The sequence below is a fragment of the Macrotis lagotis genome, unplaced genomic scaffold (genome assembly GCF_037893015.1).
Source record: "Macrotis lagotis isolate mMagLag1 unplaced genomic scaffold, bilby.v1.9.chrom.fasta BILBYCTG373, whole genome shotgun sequence".
NCBI classification, from domain to species: domain Eukaryota; kingdom Metazoa; phylum Chordata; class Mammalia; order Peramelemorphia; family Peramelidae; genus Macrotis; species Macrotis lagotis.
Window position 1 is genome coordinate 169,393 of NW_027422280.1, and position 9,164 is coordinate 178,556.

Genomic DNA, 9,164 nt, shown 5'->3' on the forward strand with positions numbered 1-9,164 from the left:
GGCTAGGCAGTGCACGGCTAGGCAAGGAAAGAGTAATGGAAGGAATGGAAGGCAAGGTAAAGCAAGGCAAGGCAAGGGTAACGGAAGGCACTGCACCGCAAGGCGAAACAAGGCTAAGGCACGACAACGCACGGCTAGGCAATGCATGGCCAGGCAAGGAAAGGGTAACGCAAGGCAAGGCACGGTGAGGCAAGGCAAGGCTAATGCACGACAACGCACGGCTAGGCAATGCACGGCAAGGCAAGGAAAGAGTAACGGAAGTAAAGCAAGGCAAGGGAAAGCAAGGCAACGCAAGCAAGGCTATGGCAAGGTGAAGCAAGGCTAAGGCACGGCAACGTACGGCTAGGCAATGCACGGCTTGCCAAGGAAAGGGCAACGCAAGGCAAGGCACGGTCAGGCAAGGCAAGAATAAGGCCCAACTACACAAGGTTCGGCAATGCACGGCAAGGCAAGCAAACAGTAACGGAAGGCAAGGAAGGCAAGGTAAAGCAAGGCAAGGCAAGGGTAACGGAAGGCACTGCACCGCAAGGCGAAACAAGGCTAAGGCACGACAACGCACAGCTAGGGAATGCATGGATAGGGAAGGAAAGGGTAACGCAAGGCAAGTCACGGTGAGGAAAGGCAAGGCTAAGGCACGACAACGCAAGGCTAGGCAATGCACGGAATGTAAGCAAAGAGTAACGCAAGGCAAGGAAAGCAAGGGAAAGGAAGGCAAGGTAAAGGTAAGGGAAGAAACGGCACGGCAAGGGGAAACAAGGGTAAGGTACGACAACACAGAGCTAGGCAATGCACGGAAAGGCAAGGAAAGTGTAACACCAGGCATGGAACGTTCAGGCAAGGCAAGGCTAATGCACGACAACGCAAGGCTAGGCAATGCACGGCAAGGCAAAGAAGGGGTAACGCAAGGCAAGGCACGGTCAGGCGAGGCAAGGCTAAGGCACGACAACGCAAGGCTAGGCAATGCACCGAAGGCAAGCAAAGAGGAACGGAAGGCAAGGAAGGCAAGGCAAAGCAAGGCAACGCAAGCAAGGCTATTTCAAGGTGAAACAAGCCTAAGGCACGACAACGCTCGGCTAGGCAGTGCACGGCTAGGCAAGGAAAGAGTAACGGAAGGCAAGGAAGGCAAAGGAAAGCAAGGCAAGGCAAGGGTAACGGAAGGCACTGCACCGCAAGGCGAAACAAGGCTAAGGCACGACAACGCACAGCTAGGGAATCCACGGATATGGAAGGAAAGTGTAACGTAAGGCAAGGCACGGTGAGCCAAGGCAAGGCTAATGCACGACAACGGACTGCTAGGCAATGCACGGCAAGTCAAGGAAAGGGTAACGCATGAAAGGCACTGTCAGGAGAGGCAAGGCTAAGGCACGATAACGCAAGGCTAGGGAGTGAACGGCTAGGCAAGGAAAGAGTAACGGAAGGAAAGGAAGGCAAGGCAAAGCAAGGCAAGGCAAGTGTAACAAAAGGCACGTCACGGCAAGGGGAAACAAGGCTAAGGCACGGCAACGCACGGCTAGGCAATGCACGGCCAGGCAAGGAAATGGTAACGCAAGGCAAGGCACTGTCAGGCGAGGCAAGGCTAAGGCACGACAACGCAAGGCTAGGAAATGCACGGAACGTAAGCAAAGAGTAACGGAAGGCAAGGAATGCAAGGGAAATCAAGGCAATGTAAGGGTAAGGGAAGGAACGGCACGGCAAGGGGAAACAAGGCTAAGGAACGACAACGCACGGCTAGGCAATGCACGGCAAGGCAAGGAAAGGGTAACGCAAGGCAAGGCACGGTGAGGCAAGGCAAGGCTAATGCACGACAACGCACGGCTAGGCAATGCACGGCAAGGCAAGGAAAGAGTAACGGAAGGAAAGGAAGGCAAGGGAAAGCAAGGCAACGCAAGCAAGGCTATGGCAAGGTGAAACAAGGCTAAGGCACGACAACGCACGGCTAGGCAATGCACGGCAAGGCAAGGAAAGGGTAACGGAAGGCAAGGCACCGTGAGGCAAGACAAGGCAAATGCACGACAACGCAAGGCTAGGCAGTGCACGGCTAGGCAAGGAAAGGGTAACCCAAGGCAATGCATTGTCAGGCGAGGCAAGGCTAAGTCACGACAACGCAAGGCTTGGCAGTGCACGGCTAGGCAAGTAAAGAGTAACGGAAGGAAAGGAAGGGAAGGCAAAGCAAGGCAAGGCAAGTGTAACAAAAGGCACGGCACGGCAAGTGGAAACAAGGCTAAGGAACGGCAACGCACGGCTAGGCAATGCACGGCCAGGCAAGGAAAGGGTAACGCAAGGCATGGCACGGTCAGGCAAGGCAAGGCTAATGCACGACAACGCCAGGCTAGGCAGTGCACGGTAAGGCAAGGAAAGAATAAGGGAAGTAAAGCAAGGCAAGGGAAAGCAAGGCAACGCAAGCAAGGCTATGGCAAGGTGAAACAAGGCTAAGGCACGACAACGTACGGCTAGGCAATGCACGGCTTGCCAAGGAAAGGGCAACGCAAGGCAAGGCACGGTCAGGCAAGGCAAGAATAAGGCACAACTACACAAGGTTGGGCAATGCACCGCAAGGCAAGCAAACAGTAACGGAAGGCAAGGAAGGCAAGGGAAAGCAAGGCAAGGCAAGGGTAACGGAAGGCACTGCACCGCAAGGCGTAACAAGGCTAAGGCACGACAACACACAGCTAGGGAATGCATGGATAGGGAAGGAAAGGGTAACGCAAGGCAAGTCACGGTGAGGAAAGGCAAGGCTAATGCACAACAACGCACGGCTAGACAATGCACGGCAAGGCAAGGAAAGGGTAACGCAAGGGAAGGCACGGTCAGGCGAGGCAAGGCAAAGGCACGACAACGCAAGGCTAGGCAATGCACGGAGGGTAAGCAAAGAGTAAGGGAAGGCAAGGACAGCAAGAGAAAGAAAGGCAAGGTAAGGGTAAGGGAAGGAACGGCACCGCAACGGGAAACAAGGCTAAGGCACGGCAACGCACGGCTAGGCAATGCACGGCAAGGCAAGGAAAGGGTAACGCAAGGCAAGGCACTGTCTGGCGAGGAAAGGCTAAGGCACGACAACGAAAGGCTACTCAATGCACGGCAAGGCAAGGAAGGGGTAACGCAAGGCAAGGCACGGTCAGGCGAGGCAAGGCTAAGGGACGACAACGCAAGGCTAGGCAATGCACCGAAGGCAAGCAAAGAGTAACGGAAGGCAAGGAAGGCCAGGCAAAGCAAGGCAACGCCAGCAAGGCTATGGCAAGTTGAAACAAGGCTAAGGCACGACAACGCACGGCTAGGCAGTGCACGGCTAGGCAAGGAAAGAGTAACGGAAGGCAAGGAAGGCAAGGGAAAGCAAGGCAAGGCAAGGGTAACGGAAGGCACGGCACCACAAAGGGAAACAAGGCTAAGGCACCACAACGCACAGCTAGAGAATCCACGGATAGGGAAGGAAAGGGTAACGCAAGGCAAGGCACGGTGAGGCAAGGCAAGGCTAATGCACGACAAGGGACGCCTAGGCAATGCACGGCAAGGCAAGGAAAGGGTAACGCAAGCAAGGCACTGTCAGGAGAGGCAAGGCTAAGGCACGACAACGGTCGCCTAGGCAATGCACGGCAAGGCAAGGAAAGAGTAATGGAAGGAAAGGAAGGCAAGGCAAGGCAAGGCAAGTGTAACAAAACGCACGGCACGGCAAGTGGAAACAAGGCTAAGGCACGGCAACGCACTGCTAGGCAATGCACGAAAAGGCAAGGAAAGTGTAAGGCCAGGCAAGGCACGGTCAGGCAAGGCAAGAATAAGGCACAACTACACAAGGTTGGGCAATGCACGGCAAGGCAAGGAAACAGTAACGGAAGGCAAGGAAGGCAAGGGAAAGCAAGGCAAGGCAAGGGTAACGGAAGGCACTGCACCGCAAGGCGAAACAAGGCTAAGGCATGACAACGCACAGCTAGGGAATGCATGGATAGGGAAGGAAAGGGTAACGCAAGGCAAGGCACTGTCTGGGGAGGAAAGGCTAAGGCACGACAACGCAAGGCTAGGCAATGCACGGAACGTAAGCAAAGAGTAACGCAAGGCAAGGAAAGCAAGGGAAAGGAAGGCAATGTAAGGGTAAGGGAAGGAACGGCACGGCAAGGGGAAACAAGGCTAAGGAACGACAACGCACGGCTAGGCAATGCACGGCAAGGCAAGGAAAGGGTAACGCAAGGCAAGGCACGGTGAGGCAAGGCAAGGCTAATGCACGAAAACGCACGGCTAGGCAATGCACGGCAAGGCAAGGAAAGAGTAACGGAAGGAAAGGAAGGCAAGGGAAAGCAAGGCAACGCAAGCAAGGCTATGGCAAGGTGAAACAAGGCAAAGGCACGACAACGCTCGGCTAGGCAGTGCACGGCTAGGCAAGGAAAGAGTAACGGAAGGCAAGGAAGGCAAGGGAAAGCAAGGCAACACAAGCAAGGCTATGGCAAGGGGAAACAAGGTTAGGCACGACAACGCACAGCTAGAGAATCCACGGATAGGGAAGGAAAGGGTAACGCAAGGCAAGGTACGGTGAGGCAAGGCAAGGCTAATGCACGACAACGGACGCCTAGGCAATGCACGGCAAGGCAAGGAAAGGGTAACGCAAGCAAGGCACTGTCAGGAGAGGCAAGGCTAAGGCACGACAACGCAAGGCTAGGCAATGCACGGAATGTAAGCAAAGAGTAACGCAAGGCAAGGAAAGCAAGGGAAAGGAAGGCAAGGTAAAGGTAAGGGAAGGAACGGCACGGCAAGGGGAAACAAGGCTAAGGAACGACAACGCACGGCTAGGCAATGCACGGCAAGGCAAGGAAAGGGTAACGCAAGGCAAGGCACGGTGAGGCAAGGCAAGGCTAATGCACGACAACGCACGGCTAGGCAATGCACGGCAAGGCAAGGAAAGAGTAACGGAAGGAAAGGAAGGCAAGGGAAAGCAAGGCAACGCAAGCAAGGCTATGGCAAGGTGAAACAAGGCTAAGGCACGACAACGCACGGCTAGGCAATGCACGGCAAGGCAAGGAAAGGGTAACGGAAGGCAAGGCACCGTGAGGCAAGACAAGGCAAATGCACGACAACGCAAGGCTAGGCAGTGCACGACTAGGCAAGGAAAGGGTAACCCAAGGCAATGCATTGTCAGGCGAGGCAAGGCTAAGTCACGACACCGCAAGGCTTGGCAGTGCACGGCTAGGCAAGTAAAGAGTAACGGAAGGAAAGGAAGGGAAGGCAAAGCAAGGCAAGGCAAGTGTAACAAAAGGCACGGCACGGCAAGTGGAAACAAGGCAAAGGAACGGCAACGCACGGCTAGGCAATGCACGGCCAGGCAAGGAAAGGGTAACGCAAGGCAAGGCACGGTCAGGCAAGGCAAGGCTAATGCACGACAACGCCAGGCTAGGCAGTGCACGGTAAGGCAAGGAAAGAGTAACGGAAGTAAAGCAAGGCAAGGGAAAGCAAGGCAACGCAAGCAAGGCTATGGCAAGGTGAAACAAGGCTAAGGCACGACAACGTACGGCTAGGCAATGCACGGCTTGCCAAGGAAAGGGCAACGCAAGGCAAGGCACGGTCAGGCAAGGCAAGAATAAGGCACAACTACACAAGGTTGGGCAATGCACCGCAAGGCAAGCAAACAGTAACGGAAGGCAAGGAAGGCAAGGGAAAGCAAGGCAAGGCAAGGGTAACGGAAGGCACTGCACCGCAAGGCGAAACAAGGCTAAGGCACGACAACACACAGCTAGGGAATGCATGGATAGGGAAGGAAAGGGTAACGCAAGGCAAGTCACGGTGAGGAAAGGCAAGGCTAATGCACAACAACGCACGGCTAGACAATGCACGGTAAGGCAAGGAAAGGGTAACGCAAGGGAAGGCACGGTCAGGCGAGGCAAGGCAAAGGCACGACAACGCAAGGCTAGGCAATGCACGGAGGGTAAGCAAAGAGTAAGGGAAGGCAAGGACAGCAAGAGAAAGCAAGGCAAGGTAAGGGTAAGGGAAGGAACGGCACCGCAACGGGAAACAAGGCTAAGGCACGGCAACGCACGGCTAGGCAATGCACGGCAAGGCAAGGAAAGGGTAACGCAAGGCAAGGCACTGTCTGGCGAGGAAAGGCTAAGGCACGACAACGAAAGGCTACTCAATGCACAGCAAGGCAAGGAAGGGGTAACGCAAGGCAAGGCACGGTCAGGCGAGGCAAGGCTAAGGGACGACAACGCAAAGCTAGGCAATGCACCGAAGGCAAGCAAAGAGTAACGGAAGGCAAGGAAGGCCAGGCAAAGCAAGGCAACGCCAGCAAGGCTATGGCAAGTTGAAACAAGGCTAAGGCACGACAACGCACGGCTAGGCAGTGCACGGCTAGGCAAGGAAAGAGTAACGGAAGGCAAGGAAGGCAAGGGAAAGCAAGGCAAGGCAAGGGTAACGGAAGGCACGGCACCACAAGGGGAAACAAGGCTAAGGCACCACAACGCACAGCTAGAGAATCCACGGATAGGGAAGGAAAGGGTAACGCAAGGCAAGGCACGGTGAGGCAAGGCAAGGCTAATGCACGACAAAGGACGCCTAGGCAATGCACGGCAAGGCAAGGAAAGGGTAACGCAAGCAAGGCACTGTCAGGAGAGGCAAGGCTAAGGCACGACAACGGACGCCTAGGCAATGCACGGCAAGGCAAGGAAAGAGTAATGGAAGGAAAGGAAGGCAAGGCAAGGCAAGGCAAGGCAAGTGTAACAAAAGGCACGGCACGGCAAGTGGAAACAAGGCTAAGTCACGGCAACGCACTGCTAGGCAATGCACGAAAAGGCAAGGAAAGTGTAAGGCCAGGCAAGGCACGGTCAGGCAAGGCAAGAATAAGGCACAACTACACAAGGTTGGGCAATGCACGGCAAGGCAAGGAAACAGTAACGGAAGGCAAGGAAGGCAAGGGAAAGCAAGGCAAGGCAAGGGTAACGGAAGGCACTGCACCGCAAGGCGAAACAAGGCTAAGCCATGACAACGCACAGCTAGGGAATGCATGGATAGGGAAGGAAAGGGTAACGCAAGGCAAGGCACTGTCTGGGGAGGAAAGGCTAAGGCACGACAACGCAAGGCTAGGCAATGCACGGAACGTAAGCAAAGAGTAACGCAAGGCAAGGAAAGCAAGGGAAAGGAAGGCAATGTAAGGGTAAGGGAAGGAACGGCACGGCAAGGGGAAACAAGGCTAAGGAACGACAACGCACGGCTAGGCAATGCACGGAGAGCAAGGAAAGGGTAACGCAAGGCAAGGCACGGTGAGGCAAGGCAAGGCTAATGCACGACAACGCACGGCTAGGCAATGCACGGCAAGGCAAGGAAAGAGTAACGGAAGGAAAGGAAGGCAAGGGAAAGCAAGGCAACGCAAGCAAGGCTATGGCAAGGTGAAACAAGGCTAAGGCACGACAACGCTCGGCTAGGCAGTGCACGGCTAGGCAAGGAAAGAGTAACGGAAGGCAAGGAAGGCAAGGGAAAGCAAGGCAAGGCAAGGGTAACGGAAGGCACGGCACCGCAAGGGGAAACAAGGCTAAGGCACGACAACGCACACCTAGGGAATCCACGGATAGGGAGGGAAAGGGTAACGCAAGGCAAGGCACGGTGAGCCAAGGCAAGGCTAATGCACGACAACAGACGGCTAGGCAATGCACGGCAAGGCAAGGAAAGGGTAACGCAAGCAAGGCACTGTCAGGAGAGGCACGGCTAAGGCACGACAACGCAAGGCTTGGCAGTGCACGGCTAGGCAAGTAAAGAGTAACGGAAGGAAAGGAAGGCAAGGCAAAGCAAGGCAAGGCAAGTGTAACAAAAGGCACGGCACGGCAAGGGGAAACAAGGCGAAGGAACGGCAACGCACGGCTAGGCAATGCACGGCCAGGCAAGGAAAGGGTAACGCAAGGCAAGGCACGGTGAGGCAAGGCAAGGCTAATGCACGACAACGCAAGGCTAGGCAATGCACGGCAAGGCAAGGAAGGGGTAACGCAAGGCAAGGCAGGGTCCGGCGAGGCAAGGATAAGGCACGACAACGCAAGGCTAGGCAATGCACCGAAGGCAAGCAAACAGTAACGGAAGGCAAGGAAGGCAAGGCAAAGCAAGGCAACGCAAGCAAGGCTATGGCAAGGTGAAACAAGGCTAAGGCACGACAACGCACGGCTAGGCAGTGCACGGCTAGGCAAGGAAAGCGTAACGGAAGGCAAGGAAGGCAAGGGAAAGCAAGGCAAGGCAAGGGTAACGGAAGGCACGGCACCGCAAGGGGAAACAAGGCTAAGGCACGACAACGCACAGCTAGAGAATCCACGGATACGGAAGGAAAGGGTAACGCAAGGCAAGGTACGGTGAGGCAAGGCAAGGCTAATGCACGACAACGGACGCCTAGGCAATGCACGGCAAGGCAAGGAAAGGGTAACGCAAACAAGGCACTGTCAGGAGAGGCAAGGCTAAGGCACGACAACGCAAGGCTAGGCAGTGCACGGCTAGGCAAGGAAAGAGTAATGGAAGGAATGGAAGGCAAGGTAAAGCAAGGCAAGGCAAGGGTAACGGAAGGCACTGCACCGCAAGGCGAAACAAGGCTAAGGCACGACAACGCACGGCTAGGCAATGCATGGCCAGGCAAGGAAAGGGTAACGCAAGGCAAGGCACGGTGAGGCAAGGCAAGGCTAATGCACGACAACGCACGGCTAGGCAATGCACGGCAAGGCAAGGAAAGAGTAACGGAAGTAAAGCAAGGCAAGGGAAAGCAAGGCAACGCAAGCAAGGCTATGGCAAGGTGAAGCAAGGCTAAGGCACGGCAACGTACGGCTAGGCAATGCACGGCTTGCCAAGGAAAGGGCAACGCAAGGCAAGGCACGGTCAGGCAAGGCAAGAATAAGGCCCAACTACACAAGGTTCGGCAATGCACGGCAAGGCAAGCAAACAGTAACGGAAGGCAAGGAAGGCAAGGTAAAGCAAGGCAAGGCAAGGGTAACGGAAGGCACTGCACCGCAAGGCGAAACAAGGCTAAGGCACGACAACGCACAGCTAGGGAATGCATGGATAGGGAAGGAAAGGGTAACGCAAGGCAAGTCACGGTGAGGAAAGGCAAGGCTAAGGCACGACAACGCAAGGCTAGGCAATGCACGGAATGTAAGCAAAGAGTAACGCAAGGCAAGGAAAGCAAGGGAAAGGAAGGCAAGGTAAAGGTAAGGGAAGAAACGGCA